The 20545-nt window shown below is 41.8% G+C and overlaps 5 non-coding genes across 5 annotated transcripts; 2 read left to right on the top strand and 3 right to left on the bottom strand.

Moving 5' to 3' along the window:
* Positions 1-3848: 3848 nt before the first annotated feature.
* On the bottom strand, positions 3849-3921 carry trnav-uac (transfer RNA valine (anticodon UAC)). Its single transcript has one exon. It is a non-coding gene; the product is annotated as a tRNA-Val (tRNA).
* Positions 3922-4138: 217 nt separating this feature from the next.
* On the top strand, positions 4139-4231 carry trnar-ucu (transfer RNA arginine (anticodon UCU)). Its single transcript has 2 exons — positions 4139-4175; positions 4196-4231. It is a non-coding gene; the product is annotated as a tRNA-Arg (tRNA).
* A 1306-nt stretch (positions 4232-5537) lies between these two features.
* On the bottom strand, positions 5538-5610 carry trnav-uac (transfer RNA valine (anticodon UAC)). The gene has a single exon. It is a non-coding gene; the product is annotated as a tRNA-Val (tRNA).
* Positions 5611-5827: 217 nt separating this feature from the next.
* On the top strand, positions 5828-5920 carry trnar-ucu (transfer RNA arginine (anticodon UCU)). The gene is made up of 2 exons: positions 5828-5864; positions 5885-5920. It is a non-coding gene; the product is annotated as a tRNA-Arg (tRNA).
* Positions 5921-7227: 1307 nt separating this feature from the next.
* Positions 7228-7300, bottom strand: trnav-uac (transfer RNA valine (anticodon UAC)). The gene has a single exon. It is a non-coding gene; the product is annotated as a tRNA-Val (tRNA).
* Positions 7301-20545: the final 13245 nt, after the last annotated feature.

The raw sequence follows: 20545 nt of genomic DNA on the forward strand, positions 1-20545 counted from the left end.
CGAAGAACTGTGCTGTCTTTCTTCCTCAGGGAGACAGAAGGAAGCATACCTAGATAACAAGACTGAACAGATTTGGAAATGGTGAAACACGTTGGATTTTCTTTTATAGGACATGATATAGAACAGAACAGATAGGACTATGTAGCATATAAGAATTTCTCCTTGAAACTTTTTTGTTAAACTCAGGTCAAAGACCAAGAGATGTGGGTATCTACCACAAAAGGTGAAGACTTTGCTGAGCCAAGGCTCAGAAGTCTTTGTAAAATGTGTGCTGTACACTGCCCATAGAGATAGGTGTCTGCTATGGTTCAGGAGATACCAGAAGGTACCAGAGTCCTAGCCTGTGGCTGCTATGGCAGTGAGGACACTACAGAACCTAGACACTGACAGAGGTTGGTGTGCATCTGTCACACCAACACAGATATTGTAAAACTGACACAAAATTGAAGGGTATCCTGGCACTGATACTACCCATAAGGGACTTAGTAGCAGTAGAACTCCTATTCCCATAAGGCATCTGTCCATACCATGATGACCTAAGTCCATGTGACAGGCCAGGGCTGAGACAGTGACAAAACAGTGAGTGGAGCTGGTACAGGGGACTGGTCAAGGGTGGTGTAGCTTGGGCGGACTGGTCTCTGGGCTTTGGGAACTGCAAATAATATGGGTCAGAGACCCTCAGTCGAGCTATTATTTAGATGGAATGTGTCAAAAACAATAACAAGGCAGGTAAAAAGTCCAAAAGGCTCTCATTTAGTGTATTACTATGGAAGAGAGGCCCGGAGGGGGGCCATATACAGCACTACTCTCAGAGGAGAGTACATGAAAAGGGGAATTAGCTCCAATGGTAGAGCAGAAAATTTGCCCAGTGGTCTGAAAGGGGTGTGGTGACATTGGGGATCCACTTGCAGCAAAGACCCTTAAGTGTGTGCTGCCCAACTTGGACTCACAATAAATACACGTCCCTTGTGTTTCTTGTGTTTTTTTGTTGTTGTCTGTAGAGAGCGATAATCTCTCTTAAACTTTTGTCATAGGAAATTGGAAAATCTGGAACTTGTTAGGAGCAAATACAACCTTCCAATACTAACTGTATTTGAAAGCATCATTTCTGGTGATGAGAAAATTTGTTCAAGATGTTTTAAAAGCCTTTAAGAGTTATATAGAGTACTGTAAACGCCAGAAGCCATATCACCCTGCATCTCAAAAATGGCAACCCCCTAAAGCTAAGCAGTTGTGAGCCTAGTCAGTAATTGAATGGGGGACTTCCTGGAAAAAGCTAGTTGCTGCTGGAAGAGGTGTTAGTGTGGCTAGCAGGGGGTGCTCACCCTGCTGTCTGTGTGGGTCCTAATGGCCCAGTATAGTGAGCGGGATACTATACTGTAAAATGGTGCTGTTCTTTAGATGAGTTGTAAAGTCAAGGTCCTGCCTCTCAGTGGTCATTAAAAATCCTGGGGCTTTTCTTGAAAAGAATAGGGGTGGAACTCCAGCGTCCCATTGGCCTTTACCAATCATGGCCCCCTAAGAATCCCCATCTATGAATTGGCTTCATCACTCTGTTCTCTTCCCCACTGATAGCTGATGTGTGGGGAGCATTCTGGTGCACTATGGCTGCCGTCACATCATCCAGGTGGATGCTGTGCATTGGTGGAGGGGCATCCCCAATACCTGTAAAGCACTTTGAGTGGAGTGTCCAGAAAAGGGCTATATACGTGTAAGAAATTATTATTATTATTATTATTACATGTGTAATCTAACAAATGCAAAATTTGCATGCTTTCACGAGTGTAAAAGATTTCTTTCTTTCAGGCTTTTTTCTGTTTTCATTCGTTTTTCTGCACAGTATCATTAAAATGCTTCTTTGCATTGCAATGTGCTTTGGCAGTGGTTGGATTCCAACCCATTAACTTGAAGGAACTAAAGTTAAAAAACTAGCAAACGTGACCACTGGGCCACACTAAGCCTGAGGTACACTCATGAAAGTGCCTTCTTATCTTTTTCTTCAAGAACTAATCAGCATCTGATTGTGATGTAATGTGATTGGACAGTGGAGATTAAAATGGAATTAAAATGTTATGACGAGCAACAAACATGCTCACACCAGGGATTGAACAGGCTCTTCTGCGTCAAAAGTAGACATTAAAACTGCTTACAGAATTCTAAAGTAACTGGTGAGGTCACAGAATGGTAAGTTTAAAAGGTCAGGTGAAAAACCAGGAAAGGCATTGCTCTGTGGGGCAATGAATAGCTCATTAGATTTCTGAACATTGATGTTAAAAAAGGCATCTAAAGGGTGTGGGTTCAAATACCCCCAGAGTTACCTTCTGCACTAACTTGCAGTGTCTTTGCTCTTCTTAAAGAGCTTGTATTTCAAGTAGAAGTGTCACCGTTTGCTGTTACTTGCCTTTCTCCTTATGGTGCGTACTTGATGCATCTGAGAGTCTTCTAAGGTGCTCAACAAATGGATTTGGTCGACGCATTCAGTCCTTCAGGAGCAAGTGGGTTGTTTCGCTATCTAATTTTAAGCATTTGCTTCTTAGTCTTACAGTAGCAGGAGTTGTTTGGTGTATCTGAATTGAATACATGTCTGATTAAGTCAAGTTGGTGTCTTGCCTGTGAATTAGTATGGGTCAGCGGAGTAAAAGAACCTGAGCATTATAAGAAAAAGTTCCCTCACCTGTATTGAGGGTGGTGTAGTCAGACTGCATTTATTTTATTTAAAGACATAATAGAGAAAGGTCGGGAGGCAAACTGAAATCAAATAAAAACTATTTTACTGACTGCTTAGTCTTGTGGAGTGTTCTTTTTTTCTTCTCTGCCCCGTCACCTACTACCATGCACTACTTTGGCGTTTGAATGGATCATTCCTGGTGACTAGATAGCTTGATCGCGTCATCTAACCAGCAGTTTAAAAAATGCCCCGAAGACTCTGAAAGACCAAAGAAACGCAAAGCCTCCCTGGTGTAGAAGCCCTCCTTTTAGAAAGATTCTACATGGCTCTCTTGTTTCTGATATTTTTCTGTGAAGTTGCTTTAAAACACATCCCGTGCGATGCAATGCGCTCTGACACCGGTGGAATTCGAGCCCACCCCCCTGAAACCTAAAAATCAGCACCTTATGCCACTTGGCTGCGCAAACCCAAGACCCCAGCCCTAAAAGTGCCTTCTTCTCTATTTTTCCGCGATCACTAACGAGCGCCTAAGTGAAATGTAAGGGCATTAGGCAGTGGGCCTTAAAATACACTTTCCCGTCAATACAGTTTACATCAAACCTCATACCGCACTGAGTAAAGGTTTAGACAGCTCTGTGGCTTGAATTTGAGATTGTCACAGAATGCAAACTGTAGAAGGAGGAACAGGCTGTGATTAATTAAGTTGCGTTAGTAGCCAGGATTGTGAAATGTATGCCTCCACCCCAAGATTTTACACTTCAAGTTTTCTGAGGCAGACAACAAACAACAGCAGGGCACAATTAGAAACAGGATAAGAACACACTGACCATCCTGACAGGAGGCAATTAACACACCTTAGGTACTGAGGCACAGAGGTGTGAGTGGCTGTTGAGCCAGTTTGAACCACACCTTGGGCAGAGGTGGAGGTGGCAGGAAACAAAGAATTGATAGGGGTCCTCTATGTGTAGCTGCTCTTCTTTGTAGCGTCAAAGACTTTCTAACACTAGGAAGAGCAGTCGCACACGAGGCAGGAGTAAACCACGTCCGAGCGATCACCTTGCTCTGACACCATTAACGCTGCAAGTATTTCACGGTAGAGACATCTTTACTATTTTACTCATCACGTTAAAGGAAGGATGCGATGGCTTTCGGGGGACGGGGTTAGGAGGAACAACGATCTTGGTTCCACTGGGGATCGAACCCAGGCCCTACTGCGTGTAAAGCAGACGTGATAACCACTACACTATGGAACCTCAGGACAGAGTCTGCCTCCAGAAGGAATAGGATCCGCACGGGAACCCCTCTTGTGACAGTGTACAATACGATCTGTATTGCGTCTGATTTTCCTGCTTCAGATCTGGGACACTGTCCTCCGTGCTGTGGACACAGGAATGTGTAGAATTCTAAAGTAACTGGTGATGTCACAGAACGGTAGGGTTAAAGGTTCGGGTGAAAGGTCACGTGAGCAGTGGCTCTGTGGCGCAATGGATAGCGCATTGGACTTCTAGACGGTGAGTGTGTGAAGACATTCAAAGGTTGTGGGTTCGAGTCCCACCAGAGTCGACTTTTGCACTAATTCGCAGTGTGCTCGGTCTTTCTGAAAGAGCTCGCATTTCAAGTAGAAGTGTCATCCCTCTGCTGTGGAACGTGTTTCTCCTTATGGTGTGTACTGGATGCGCCTGAGAGTGTTCTAAGGTGCTCAGAAGATGGCTTTGGTCGAAGCACAACCGCCAAGCCCTAAAAGCGCCCCCTTCTCTTTTGTTCCGCGAGCACTGACGATCGCCTCATGCAGATGACGAACAGGTCACAATTAGCAACAGGTTAAGAAGACACTGGCCATCCTGACAGGAAGCAATTAACACACCTTAGGTACTGAGGCACAGAGGTGTGAGTGGCTGCTGAGCCAGTTTGAACCACACCTTGGGCAGAGGGGGAGGGGGTAGGAAACAAAGAAGTGATAGGGCCCATAACACCTAAGGTCTGCATACTCCCAGTTCTCAAACGACCCAGGCCTCCTCCTGATAAGCAGTGGAAAACCCCCTGGGTGGGGGGGGGGAGTGGCTAACGGAAGGGCTAAGAAGATGGGAGCCTGAATAGAGGGGCACTCTCTCTTTCCGCAAAGCCCTCGACCCAGGGCAGGCAGCGCAAGGGAAACCGCAGGCTGCGAGACCACACAGGAGAGGAACCACGGGTCCAGGAACTGCAGATCACGCGAGCCATTGGCAGTGGAATGGAGGTACTGTGCAGAGACTTTGATTAGCTCTAGGCAAGGACCATAGAAACTGGCCTGGTGAACCGCTATTGAAATGAGGGGAATGCATGGTGCAGCCTGCAGGAGGACTCCCCACATAGCCCAAAGAGAGATTTGGGAAATTGGATGTGTGGCATCCCTCTTCTATGTGCAGCTGCTCTTCTTTGTAGCGTCATAGACTTTCTAACGCCCTCTCTTTGTTACCTAAAAGGACTGCTGACCCATGGGAATCCATTGTGGCCCTTGGAAGTATCTTTTGGGGCTGCAGATGCTGGTTTTCTGTGTCTTGGGGTAATAGTGAATGTTGATGTACTTAGAACATAAAAGGGGAACTCGTGTGATATTCATGTCTTTTTCTAGTCAGTGTGTGCATTGGTGATTCTGGGAGATGAACAGGAACTGTGGAAAACTTGAGAGAGACCAGCAGCCCCTTTGTGTTTGCTAGGAAGCGCAGTCGCACACGAGGCAGGAGTAGACCACGTCCGAGCGATCACCTTGCTCTGACACCATTAACGCTGCAAGTATTTCACGGTAGAGACATCTTTACTATTTTACTCATCACGTTAAAGGAAGGATGCGATGGCTTTCGGGGGACGGGGTTAGGAGGAACAACGATCTTGGTTCCACTGGGGATCAAACCCAGGCCCTACTGCGTGTAAAGCAGACGTGATAACCACTACACTATGGAACCTCAGGACAGAGTCTGCCTCCAGAAGGAATAGGATCCGCACGGGAACCCCTCTTGTGACAGTGTACAATACGATCTGTATTGCGTCTGATTTTCCTGCTTCAGATCTGGGACACTGTCCTCCGTGCTGTGGACACAGGAATGTGTAGAATTCTAAAGTAACTGGTGATGTCACAGAACGGTAGGGTTAAAGGTTCGGGTGAAAGGTCAGGTGAGCAGTGGCTCTGTGGCGCAATGGATAGCGCATTGGACTTCTAGACGGTGAGTGTGTGAAGACATTCAAAGGTTGTGGGTTCGAGTCCCACCAGAGTCGACCTTTGCACTAATTCGCAGTGTGCTCATTCTTTCTGAAAGAGCTCGCATTTCAAGTAGAAGTGTCATCCCTCTGCTGTGGAACGTGTTTCTCCTTATGGTGTGTACTGGATGCGCCTGAGAGTGTTCTAAGGTGCTCAGAAGATGGCTTTGGTCGAAGCACAACCGCCAAGCCCTAAAAGCGCCCCCTTCTCTTTTGTTCCGCGAGCACTGACGATCGCCTCATGCAGATGACGAACAGGTCACAATTAGCAGCAGGTTAAGAAGACACTGGCCATCCTGACAGGAAGCAATTAACACACCTTAGGTACTGAGGCACAGAGGTGTGAGTGGCTGCTGAGCCAGTTTGAACCACACCTTGGGCAGAGGGGGAGGGGGCAGGAAACAAAGAAGTGATAGGGCCCATAACACCTAAGGTCTGCATACTCCCAGTTCTCAAACGACCCAGGCCTCCTCCTGATAAGCAGTGGAAAACCCCCTGGGTGGGGGGGGGGGAGTGGCTAACGGAAGGGCTAAGAAGATGGGAGCCTGAATAGAGGGGCACTCTCTCTTTCCGCAAAGCCCTCGACCCAGGACAGGCAGCGCAAGGGAAACCGCAGGCTGCGAGACCACACAGGAGAGGAACCATGGGTCCAGGAACTGCAGATCACGCGAGCCATTGGCAGTGGAATGGAGGTACTGTGCAGAGACTTTGATTAGCTCTAGGCAAGGACCATAGAAACTGGCCTGGTGAACCGCTATTGAAATGAGGGGAATGCATGGTGCAGCCTGCAGGAGGACTCCCCACATAGCCCAAAGAGAGATTTGGGAAATTGGATGTGTGGCATCCCTCTTCTATGTGCAGCTGCTCTTCTTTGTAGCGTCATAGACTTTCTAACGCCCTCTCTTTGTTACCTAAAAGGACTGCTGACCCGTGGGAATCCATTGTGGCCCTTGGAAGTATCTTTTGGGGCTGCAGATGCTGGTTTTCTGTGTCTTGGGGTAATAGTGAATGTTGATGTACTTAGAACATAAAAGGGGAACTCGTGTGATATTCATGTCTTTTTCTAGTCAGTGTGTGCATTGGTGATTCTGGGAGATGAACAGGAACTGTGGAAAACTTGAGGGAGACCAGCAGCCCCTTTGTGTTTGCTAGGAAGCGCAGTCGCACACGAGGCAGGAGTAGACCACGTCCGAGCGATCACCTTGCTCTGACACCATTAACGCTGCAAGTATTTCACGGTAGAGACATCTTTACTATTTTACTCATCACGTTAAAGGAAGGATGCGATGGCTTTTGGGGGACGGGGTTAGGAGGAACAACGATCTTGGTTCCACTGGGGATCGAACCCAGGCCCTACAGCGTGTAAAGCAGACGTGATAACCACTACACTATGGAACCTTAGGACAGAGTCTGCCTCCAGAAGGAATAGGATCCGCACGGGAACCCCTCTTGTGACAGTGTACAATACGATCTGTATTCCAGCTGTTGCGTCTGATTTTGCTGCTTCAGATCTGGGACACTGTCCTCCGTGCTGTGGACACAGGAATGTGTAGAATTCTAAAGTAACTGGTGATGTCACAGAACGGTAGGGTTATAGGTTCGGGTGAAAGGTCAGGAGAACAGTGATTCAGTGTCATCATTTGTCATCTCCCCACAAGCGTTTTGCAATAGATTTGAAAATCCACAGCTCTTTAAGATCACTTGTAATGGGAAATCAAGTGAAATCAGTAGCTTTTTCTTTGTGGTGTTTTTTCTGAATATGAGTGGCCACAGGATCGATTGTGTTTTTACTACGGCTGGCTTTTTTTAAGTTGTGATGGCAGATTTTAAAGCTGGAGTTGACTGAGCGGGGTAGAACGGATCTGTGTCTTGCAATTGCTGGCCTGCATCTATTTTTGTTGTAAGAACTTGAGGTGGGAGAGTGTACTGGATGAGTGCTGAGAAAGACGGGCATCAGTAATGTATTTAGTTTTATTTTCTTCCCGCTTGGATTGATCAAGTATTACAGCAGATGGTTTGGAGTTTTTTATAGTGACAGTTTCCGGGACTTCCTTCCCTCTCTGTTCAGGTTCTCTGTATTTCATGGTCCCTTTTAGTATGCCGTTTTTATTGTTCTCTGTACGGATAAGGCTGAAATCGTAATTGAGGTTTAATGTTTGTTGTTGGGGATTTTTGTACAAATTTAATTCCATTTTAGTTCTTTTTTACGTACATAAACTGAAAGTGGCTGGAGATTGTAACTTATTCTGGTTTAATTTGGTGTGGCTGGCCTTACAACAAAAATATTACTGGGTAGCCTTTTTGAAGTGGATCAAGTGGGTTGTTTTGCTATTTTATTTAGAGCATTTGCTTATTAGTCACATGTAACTCTTTGTTCCTTGGTGTTCGTGTACAGGCATTCACCTAATGGGGCTGGAGTTGTTTAGTACTTTTGTCCTATCTGAATTGAATACATGTCTGATTAAGCCATGTTGGTGTCTTGCCTGTGAATTAGTCTGGGAGTAAAAGAACCTGAGCATTATAAGAAAAGGTTCCCTCACCTGTATTGAGGGTGGTGTAGTCAGACTGCATATATTTTACTTAAAGACATAATAGAGAAAGGTCGGGAGGCAAACTGAAATCAAATTAAAATTATTTCACTGAATGCTTAGTTTTGTGGAGTGTTTTTTTTCTTCTCTGCCCCGTCACCTTTCACAAATACAACCATGCACTACTTATGGCGTTTGACAGGATCATTCCTGGTGATTAGACAGCTTGATCAAGTCTTCCAACCAGCAGGTTAGAAAACACCCCAAAGAGTCTGAAAGACCTAAGAAACTCTAAGCCAGTGTGCTCTCACCAGCATAGAAGCCCTCCTGTTAGAAGGCTTCTACGTGCCTCTCTTCTTCCTGCTATTTTTCTGCAAAGTGGCTTTTAAACACATCCCGTGCACTGCAATGCACTCTAGCAGCGGTGGCATTACAAACCCATGCCCCCAAAGGGACTGGAACCTAAATCCCATGTCTGAGTACAACCAAATCTGATTAAGATGTAAATGAATTGGGCAGTGGGCCTTTAAATGCAATTTCCCATCCAAACGATGATACATCCAGGCGGATGCAGCACATTGGTGGTGGTGGAGGGGAGTCCCCATTACCTGTAAAGCGCTTTGAGTGGAGTGTCCAGAAAAGCGCTATATAAGTGTAAGCAATTATTAATTATTATTATTATTATTATACAACATTTAACATGTTCAAGTAAAGAGCTACTTTATATATTTATAACATAAGAGCTGTGAACAGTTACTGCACAATAAATCCCCACACCTTCAGCACTTCTAGTCTGCTGAAACAAATTACGGATTCAGTGAACTTCAGACTCGTTAGCTCCTCTTAACCTGTCTTGTGAATTGTTACATGTGCTGCCAGATTGAACAAAATCAGTTTCTGGAAAGACTCCTGAAAGCCTCTAGCTATGGTGTCTGCAACTTTCAAAGAAATGCTACCATTTGCTGAAAATAGTCACATTTCCTTCTTGAAGCTCAAAGTAGATTCCTGTATTTTCCTTTTTCTAGGTGCTTAAAGAATCATTTTCCTATCTGTGGTGAGCTACTTCTTTAAGACTGAAACAGATATCTTTCTGACCATGACCAATGTACTGAGATAACGTTCTGTTTCATCCAGCCATTTGACATCAAATTGACAGGAAGGGCCGTGTTCCACAGATCTATTACTTAATTGAAAAATAAAATTACTAGTTAAAAAACTAGGAAATTTGTTTCACATGCTCCAAATTTTAAATATGAGACTCTTTTAACATAACAGTCAATAAGTGAAAACTAGTCCATTAGTACTCAAGGAACAAGAGAGCAAGTCAGTGAGAACTGCAGTATAAGCTTGAATGTGGTATTTAATGATAAACCAAGGCTGTTTGATGCACAGTATCAGGCAGGAAAGATTTAATCACAGCCAAAAATGACCTGTTGTAGATTGTATTGGTCTTTTCCACATATACATATTATGGTTCAATGTAAGGCAGATCCTGCAAGAAAGAAAAAAAACATAATTTTCATTAGAGATGTAAAGATTACTAAATGTCTTTAACTTGAGTGCTCAAGACCTTTAGCACAGACATGTTCAACCATGTTACTTGTATAAGGTCAATGCTGACTTTAAAGACAGAGATTTTTCCAAAAGAGACATAATTTCCAAGTCAACAGAGCACGTGATCATAGTTGTGACTTTATATATGGATTTGTAAGTTATCTTTATAGTGCAGTGATTTTATTTGCATATTTAAGGACAGTATATCCAGAATTGTTCTAGCATGTTGCTAATAGAAAGCAACCCCCTCGGGAGATAACATGAATTCGGCACTCAGGTCTTATCAATGAGCTGGAGATATTGCTCAACTAAAGGGATAATTTTCACTTGTAATAAGTACAGATCCAGCCATTCAAAATGCACAGGGAATACTGCAGTAGTTTGCAGTTCAGGGGCTGCGGGTACCACAGTTTTTTCAAATAGGGTTGCACTACTTTGTAAAACCGCCAGGTGGAGCAGTGAAAGCTTAACGTGGCATGTGAAGAATTTGGGCTTTCGCCAGAAAACACCAGGTTTCATATCCCGGACAATCTTTTTCCAATTAAAGAATTTAAGTTGTATACTGCTTAGACTTTTATTAGTTTTACTAAACTGTGTATTACAGCATGTTAAACATTAATTAAACACTAATTAAAAGTAGGTATATTTTATAAAAGCAAGATTGCTCAGTTGGATATATAAAAAAAAGTTTATTATTATCCATGATGTGCCTCTTTCAGGTTTACCTCCACTTGCAGAAAATCCAAAGGTAAATTTTGGTAGCTGAAAATAAAAACAGTAGTATAACGTAATACGTACCTAATGTACACACAGTAGATGGTAGTGGTAGCTAAATATAAAAAAGTACACACCAGTATTCCACTTTCTTCATAAATACTTTATGCATCAAAGTCTTTAACTTGGTGACTTACAGTGGGTTATGGTTTTAATGTACTTGTTCTAACATTATAAAGTTTATACTGTACTTCATAAAAAGTTATAACGTTTTATCCTTTTCTAAGAATACGTAGTAAGAACACCACTTGCTGTTACTGTATTATTGTAAAAAAAAAAGATACCACTTGATAGTAATACTAATATGGATTCATGTAATTAAGCAGGTAAAATGGATGTTTTGGAAACATTTTCACATTTGTTTTTTTAAAAAAAGCTTTTATTGTCCTTATAGTAGTAATGGGCAATAGACTGTAATGTAGCGTGCTGCACCCAGGCCAATCAAAGCCCGATCAGAGAATTACTTTTGGTTTGTTTCTTACATAGCTGAATAGATAAAAATAGTCCACTATTATAGCTTGTTGTAAATGTGATGTATCTCTTTGAGGTTTACATCCGAATTGAGAAAATCTATATTCTGTCTTAATCCAAATTTCAGAATTTAACAATTTAACTTTAAATTTAAAACTTTAAACCATATATTCTGTAAACTGAAGAGTTATAGAGGAGACACGTTGTGTATCACCTCTTTATATATGTAAAAATGTTCCAATTTAAAGGCAATATATTATTAATAATGAATGACCATGGACGAGCTGTAAACTGAAGTGTTACAGAGAAGACACGTTGAGTTGTCTTTTTAGCTTGGAATTTCACCTTTAGAGTGATCCTTTTGGCTATATTTTTTACATTGCAGTTATATTATTTAACTTTAAATTTGGATTAAGAAAAAATATTTCACATATACTGTATAGTACTGTCTCATACTGTATATACAGTATATTTATACAGTATATGAACTCACTGCCATTCATTGCCGTGTGCACTACTGTTTCGGTATATCTGTGGATCTGACTTCATGGATTCATGGAACAGAGGGAGATGAGACCCGGAGGGGGGGTTATTTTGATTAGACTATGAATGAGTCCCTGAGGCAAATTGGCCAAGTTTCAGAATTATAAAAAATAAACCTTGGGTGAAATTGCACGAGAGAAAAAGATATCTTCTCAGAAGTCGTGTACTGTGCAAAGTAGGTGAATTTGGCAAACAGCTAATGTTGCTTAAAGAATTTAAGATCTATCTGACTGTGCTGTAGCTCTCACGTAATTGAGCAGAAAGTCACCTTGCTCTCACAAGTGGCTCTGTTAGAGTTTGTGTTAACATACTGCACACTTTTGAATGTATTTTTATCACCTTTATCACCTTTACCTTTCTGGGGCGTGGGGGTATATCGATTCCTCAGTTTAACATCTGATACATCCCCAGTAAACCGAGAGACTAAAACCTGCTATTGATAAAACATCTGGCTTGCGACATTTCTCAAACTGCTCCAAAGTTGGGCGCAGAGTAAAATGAACCGAATGCCATGATGGACACCACAGTTACCCTTAATACAACTAATATCTAACAATAATAATAAGTAATATTATTAACAACCCCAAGTGCAGCATGCGTGAACTAAGGAAAAAGAGTGGCTCCACAAAACAAATCAAAGATCCTGAACATCCCCACTATAGTTACGGCAAGGTAGAAGTGGGAAGCTGATTTTTAAAACAATTTTTAAAGAAAATCAAAAATAAGAAACAATGACATGTCCCTGCCTAACTTAATCATTGCATGATTTTCAAAGCTTAAACTAAAAGGTAGAACCTCAATTATATTCACCATTGTATTAAAAGTAACAACAAATACAAATTTGAACACAAATGTCATAGTCGACATCCCTCCCCAAGAGGATGCTCCACTTCTCCCATCATTAGCTCTGCGTGATTGCTGGTATATTCTCCAGGTGTGCCTTGTTTTGTCTCCCTCTATTTATTCCCAGTGCCTCCAGTGGTCATGGCTCAGCATTAGGGTTCGGATGTCGCGAGGCCCCGCCTATCACCAGGCTGCTGAATGCCTGAGGATCTGATGGCTTTGGACTCATGGACTGTGCACTGACCCTCCTTCAGACCCGCTCGGATTTGGGGGCCAGTTTCAGGAACTGTCACAGATACTTTGTTGCACTATTAAAACCCTGTGTGTTTTTCCCCCCGAATTACGCCCCCTGTTTCCTTCAGCCCTTACCGCCCTTAACTCGATACTTTTCCCCCGAGTTCAGAGGCAAGTGTGTCTGATGTGCTCCGAATCTCCACAACAACACTCACACCTGACTTAGTAGAAAAAACCTCCCATTAGTAGAGTCATCACTAGTTAGTAAACGTTGTGAAATCTTACAGGTATATAAAAATTAGATAATATTATTATTTATATAGGTCATTTCAAGCTTACAGTACAAAATGCTTAAAACTCACCTATTAGGGTGGTATCCTAAATTAAAAGGCAATTTGGTTATTGGAATGCACTTATATCGGGTATTGTTTATTTTTATTATTAGGGGTAGCCTGTGGCCTGCCACTCTATATTTTGTTTTCCATCTGGCCTACAATAAAAAAAGTTTGGACACCCCTGTCTTAAACCATCCAAGACTTTTCACGTGTTTCTGCCTGTGAGGAAGGAAGCCAGCCATGTTAATCTAACTCAGTGAACATGTGGACAGGAGAGTTGAATGGGTGTATATAATGTACACTCACTTCAATTTCAGATTTCAAAAGTGATTTTTTATTTGTTTCTTAATTTGCTTTTCTTTGAACACGGGAAGGAAACCACCTTGAATGATACAAACCAAGTCGTGAACAGATCTGATGAATACTTTTTTGTACCGCATACTGCCTGTATTGTTGGCCTATAAACAGTCACTCATGTCAATGTGTCGCTCTGTAATATCTTCTTCTAAATATGTCTTGATTAAGCACTGAATTCTTTTGTCAGTTACAGACTGAGATTACACTTTTTGAATTTTGTTAAAATCTTTACCCATAATCGTGCACTTGTCTTTAACTTGCTATGAACATTTTTTACACACAAGGTACTAGGTAGGACAAGGTAGTTAAATAAAAGGTTTTGTGATGTACACTGATGACACAGTGTAGCTGAGTATGCAGTTCTAGGCCGAGGAGTCTAAGGGGTCAAAGCAGTGGGTCTCCTTTCTCCATTCAGGTAGTGCAGCCAGAAAATAAATACAACAGTGTTTGTGTGTTATTGTTAACTTTGTTAGTCAGATCCATATGCTCTGCTGCATTCATCTAAACTAAATTTTATTTTATTAGAGTCTCCATTGTTTTCTCAATTTCTTGGTCATGAATGTGACTTTAGAAAATGATGCGCTGTTTATAAAGAAAAAAAACACACACCACACACAGAGTATTTGGTATTGTCAAGTGTCAGCAATCTTTTTACTCACCTTGTGCAGATACTTTAAAATGCATCGTATGCATCCCATTAGTCTCAGCAATCTGACACCTGTAACTCCCTTCATCAGAACTCTGAAAGTGTGATATGTGAAGAAAATGACTGCCGTGCTTCTTCATTATTGTGATTCTGGAATCACCACAACTGCTCTTTACAGTATTCTTGTCAGACCGGAAAAGCACCCAAAACTCAGTCCCATTGGTCCTGTTGAATTCCCATTTTTCAAGCCATAGTCCCTTAGCTGTCCAGTTCAAACATTGTAGAGACACATCTTTCCCCGTGATAAAACTTACATTACAAATTCTGTAAAAAATAATTTAAACATTGTTTTCGAGAAAGAGTTTTGTGACATAATTAAACGTTTCCATTATGTACCATTTGTTTATGAGCTAGACTGCAATTTATGATGATCTCCTCCAAAAACGAACTAAAAATGAAAGTTGAAAAAATTGATAACAAATTGATAACTTTTGTAATGTTGCAAATGGGAGGAGTTTAGTATTTAACTGCTATCAACCTGATTGACTACTTGGGCCGAATGTTCCCTTAGTCCATTAGGTAATTAGTGACTAATTTATCTACAGATCTCATTCAGCCTTTTCTTGAAAGATTCCATAGTATTGGCTTTAACAAAATGGCAAGTACTGTGTTCCAGACTCCCACAGTCTTTTTGCTAAAACAGTTTTTAAATGTGCATCTCTCTTGTGTAAAGTATAGAGTATAAATGGCAAGGACACTTGAATTGTGACCAAAATAAGTATTAAGAAATAATAAATAAACGTTTAAATATAATTATCAGTGTAGTTCCAGTGTTCTCTCTGTACATTTAAGGGAGCACATTTTAATAATTGTGTCTTTTGGCAAGATTTTCCTTTGAGTTTTAATTAACAGTGCTTGCATTATTCTAAATTATGAAGTTCCTTTTATGTTTCACCAAGTTCTGCCATATTGTGCTATGGAAAGACATGAGCATGACCAAGGGCAGTGCTAAAAACCATACAGTACTGTCTGCTCTTAACAGCAATGGTAAGGCTACTACCTTCCTACAGATATTTTCTGTTATTACTATTTACTGGAGCTGGTGTTTCTCTTACATTGAGTTTGAATTTGTCTCAGCAGTAGAACAAAAGCACAGACAACTGTGTCCACTTGCATGCTGTGTGACTGCAGAATTAAAAGAGACATACAGTTTACAGCAGGAGCTCGTACCCCTGCACAGGGCTACTGCACAGGCAAGTCACAGTGTCACCTCACTGCTTCTCCGTCACTGGACTCTATAAAAGTAAATGTAAGCCAGCAGACAGAATAGAAATTTGAATGTCCTGCTCAAGGAAACTGTGGTTCTCACTTTACGTAACCTCTAATAGCCTCATGCTTCAGGTTTGCTCAGACTCTTGACTGTGTGCCCAAAAAAGACGAAAACAAAGGTAGTACACAGTTTTCTGTACTGTGCTTCTGAACAAAACAAGAAATGAAAGCAACTGTGTTAGAAACAGAAGCTACCATCATTCTGATAAATTGCCACCCCCCAGAAGAAGCTGGCACGAAACCACACATTTTCCAATTGTTTTCTCATTTGGGTTGGGTCTCTCTAATTTTAATTTCCACGGGTATCACCTTCCATAAATTAAAGCATCATTTAAAGTGAAAGCAGCCTCAGTGAAGCAGTCATTGTTACTTTCCCAAATTTGTTGTCTCTGCAATTTACTGTCATCCCCAATGCCTCTTTAAAACTTATATCTTACAAGAATTGTATCGCAGCTCCGGATTTGTCTCCAGTACGAACTTTGACTCTCTTCCATGTGTTGTAGATGTGTAGCAATGTTCACAAATCAAGAGTAAAAAGAAAAAGAGTACAGATAATTTAATTTTTAGAGGCATAACCAAAGGTTTGGTGAAGCTCACAGGAAATTTACAGGACTGTTAGGTTCATGTTCAATGTACTTCTGAATTGATCACTATCATTCAGTATTATTGCTTAAGGCATTAATGGTAACCCACTACTGACATGGCCTTGTTCTGCTTAGTTGCTGAGATCTATAAAGATCAGGCTGTACGATGACAATGCTCCTGCCTAATACGTTGTAGAGTAAGGGAGCATAGTGAGGGAGTTTAAAGATGAAGGTATAAGATAAAGGTATCTCTTTGCACTGTATTCATCAGAACTCCCATGTGCTCTCAGAGGGCCTGGTGGTGGCAGGTGATGGTATCCCTTTCAGCAGAAATTGTTTCAAACGTAATCTTCCTCAATGCTCTCCAGCTGGGCCAATGTAAACGTTAGATCACCTTGTACTGAACTCCAATGTGCTGGATGGGATTTAAGCAGAGTTACTGCCTTCTCCTACTCTTCAATTCTTCAATACTGTCTCATTTCAGCCTCTTGCAGTCCTGTTGGATGCCCATCTCTCCTTGTATCAGAAGAGATGAGGTCAGTGTTGAGACACTGAGGCCATCTGCAATAAAATCCCCCAGCGGAGTGCATCACTATACCAAAACAGTGAGTGAACAGGGTGAGTCCTTGCAGGAAAGTGCAGTTACTACAGAAGTGTTCTGCAAGATAAACACTTGGCTGCTTCTTGCCTTTCTATCCTGGGCTTCTGGAGGATTGAGTTCCAGGTTCCACTGCGAAATGAATTGCACACCTTAGGTTCTAACATAACCAGGACTGGTTACCAAAACCAAACTAAACATGTGCTGTATTTATGTTTCAAAAGAAGAAAAGAGGTGCCCAGTGTGAGAATACCTTAATCACATCACGGAATGTCAGCACAAGGTCTTTATTACAATGAACGTTCTTCATCCGCCAAGAAGACATCGTCGGCGTAAAGCAGCGACCACGGGTGAGGTGCCTGGAGGTCGGCCGTCGCCGTCTCCATGCAGAGCACAAAGAGCAGGGGCGAAAGGGCCGATCCTTGGTGAATGCCGACGTTGATGGCGAAAGTGCCATATCAAGAAATGAACTAAAATTCTTTTTTTTTCAAGTAAAGATGCTTCTCGTTTTCTATTCTAAACTGTGTTTTTTCATACAAACATCATTTTTATGTGCAATTAGTCTGATATCATTATATTTATTTGGAAAATAAATAAAATCAACTTTTTAACATACAAATTTAAAAATAATTTTCATCAACAATAGTAGTACATCTACTATAATTAAAGACTGAATGTAAAAACAATTTTCCTGAGTAAAGCAGTCAGTGCAACTCATGTACTCTCCAACTTTCAAACTCAATGTGTCTTCAGTGGTAAAATCAGAAGGAAACAGCCACTGACTTCAGTAATCAAATCAGGAAGTGGTCCAATTTCTTCAGTAGCTGCAAAAACAAAAACAAGCTACTATTCGTCCTTACTCCGAGAGTTTGTAAGATCCCGTGTTCTAATTTTTGTGAGTTTAATTTTAGTGATGAGCTGCTATACCATCTTACCTTTTGTATCCAATTAAGCCTTAGAACGAGCTCTGTGTTGGGGGCTCGGACATTAGATAGCAATAATAATTAACTATCAATTAGTAATTATTCCAGGTAAATTGAGAACCTGAAGGCTCATTACAGCTCTGTAGCAATGCAGGGCACACTTAATGGAAGAAAAGTTTTTATCTCCATGCATTTAAAACATCTTGTGACAGCAAAAATGATTCTTTTGATACCTGTATTTAAATTAATTAGAGGAACATGCAACTGCTATTGGTATATGTTTTTTCCAACATTCAGGAAAAGTCCAGGATTAAAGATCTAATACTTACACACTAAGTTTCAGACTAATTGTACATCAGAGTGCTAATTCACAGTGGTTTCAGTCCCCCCGTGTGTTAACAGGGGAACTCTATAGATAGTAGCAGATTTCGTTTCTGTTTTGTCTAGTTACGAAAGTTTCAGCTTTTATGATATGACCACAGTAGGTTGCTGTAGCAAAGTCCTGATTATTTAGAAGGTCAGCAAAGTGGCCATTATTTTCCATTTCAATTTCTCCATCAATTTCAAGAGCTAGTTTTCTGTACTTGCAGATTATTTTTTAGAAATGCAGGGAAATTTATGAAAATGTTTTGCAGTAAAGTGATGAACATGCGCTGTAAGAAACTGTTAATACTATATTAGCAGCGCTATCTACAGTGACATGAGCTGTAAGAACTGACTGGTAATGGCAGCATTACAGTGTTTTTGTTGTTGATGGTTGTGTTTATATATTTTGTTACAATAGTTGTGTTACGGGTGCTGGTCCAGGCTCCCGTGAAGTGCATAGCTTAGGACCCTATGGACATGGTACAGTATAATCCAGAAGTACAGTGGATATAAAAAGTCTAAACACCCTTATTGAAATTGCAGGTTTTTGTGATGAAAAGCCAGAAATCAAGATAAACCATGTCAGACATTTTTCCATCTTTAATGTGATCTTGCAAGCAACAAAATTCAAGAGAAAAACAAATAGATAATTATTAGGAAAAATAATGTTACGGCCACGAACTGAGATCCGTGCCAGGTCTTGTATGATGTGATGCTGTAAGAGCTGGAGAAAACAGGAGGCGTGGTAAAAGGAAACACACAGGGGTTTAATAGTGCAAAAAATAATAGTGACAATCCGTGAGACAGTGAACGGGGGAGACAAAGAATGGCATCCAAACCCAAACGGGTCCAAAGGCAGGTCAGGGCACAGTCTGGGAGTCCAGCAGCGAGTAATCCATCCTGGGACGCGACAAGGTTAAAATCCCCGGGAAGGGGGAAAACACGAACACAGCCAAAAGATGGAGGCCCAAGGGTGACGGGGCGAGATCCTCCAGACCCCGGGCTCAGGAAGTGGGAGGTGTCGGGGATGAGGCCTATGCTCTCAGGAGACGGACGTAGGATTTTCCTGGCTAGAGCTACTCCCAGTCTTATTGTTATTTACTACTTGGTTTTTGGCTGCCTGACCCTGGTTTGTTCTCCATCTACGTCTCCTGGTTTCGGTTTTGGTACTTCTGCTCTCGTTCTGGTTTTGACTCTCGGCTTCCTTATGGATTACGACTCCGCCTCTGGTTATTTGTAATTTAGCACCAGCTAGTTTACCTATGGCTTTCTGACATAGGTACATGGAGAAAATGTCTTATGGTCTGATGAGAAAAAGGGTGAACTTTTTGGCCTTAATTCTAAAAGATATGTTTGGTGCAAAGACAACACAGCTCATCATCCAAAGAACACCATACCTACTATGAAGCATGGTGGTGGCAGCATCATGCTTTGGGGCTGCTTCTCTTCAGCTGGGACAGGGGCTCTAGTCAAGATAGATGGGATAATGAATAGCTCAAAATATCAAGATATTTTGGCACAAAACCTGCTGGCCTCTGTCAGAAAGCTGAAGATGAAGAGGAATTATACCTTCCAACATGATAACGACCCAAAGCACACATCCAAGTCAACCAAGGAATGGCTTCAGAAAGGGAAGATCAAAGTCTTGGAATGGCTCAATCAGACCAGACCTCAATCCCATAGAAAACCTAGAATGACCTAAAGAGGGCTGTGCACAGGAGATACCCTGGCAATATGAAGGAGCTTGAACTTTTTTACAAGGAAGAGTGGGATAAAATTGCAAAGTCCAGGTGTTGATAGAGACTTAAGTTGATAGAGACTTATTCACAAAGACTTACTGCTGTGTTAAATGCAAAAGGTGCTTCCACAAAGTATTAGTTGGGGGGTGCACACTTATGCAACCAGGGTGTTGTAGGTTTTTAATTTCAATTATTTTTCCTAATAATTATCTGTTTGTTTTTCTCCTGAATTTTGTTGGTTGCAAGGTTATATTAAAGATGGAAAAATGTCTGACATGATTTATCTTGATTTCTGGCTTTACATCAGAAAAACCTGCAATTTGAATAAGGGTGTGTAGACTTTTAATATCCATTATAACTGGAAAAGGACAACTGGGAAAAAACGCTGAAGGATCAGGACAGGATGTTAGACAGGGGTCGTGAGGATGGTGATCCAGTATTTGGGGGGCTTGGCACAAGCGAAAAAGTCCAAACAGTCCAAAAAGGAAACTGGGGCGCAGTCCAGGGTCAAGGTGCCGCGAGAACCATCCAAGACAGACAAGGTTAAAATCTGGAACGGGATCCGGAACAGGAAAAGGGAGTTAAAAACAGGATAACGAGGCCAGGCGCTCCCAGCCCCAGACTCAGATGGTCAGGACGCCAGGGAATAAGGCCTACCCACGGGCTACCCGCGAGTCCGGGGAATAGGCAAGCCTTGTGGCGTCGATCTTCCAATGCTAAGCGAGGAATAGCGAAAGCGCCAGGCTTAAATAATAACAGGCAGGTGCACATAATTAACTAAAATTTGAAAGGGTCGGAGCGTCCTTGAGGAGGGATGAC

Source organism: Atractosteus spatula, chromosome 4, assembly GCF_055471065.1.
Source record: "Atractosteus spatula isolate fAtrSpa1 chromosome 4, fAtrSpa1.hap1, whole genome shotgun sequence".
Taxonomy (NCBI): domain Eukaryota; kingdom Metazoa; phylum Chordata; class Actinopteri; order Semionotiformes; family Lepisosteidae; genus Atractosteus; species Atractosteus spatula.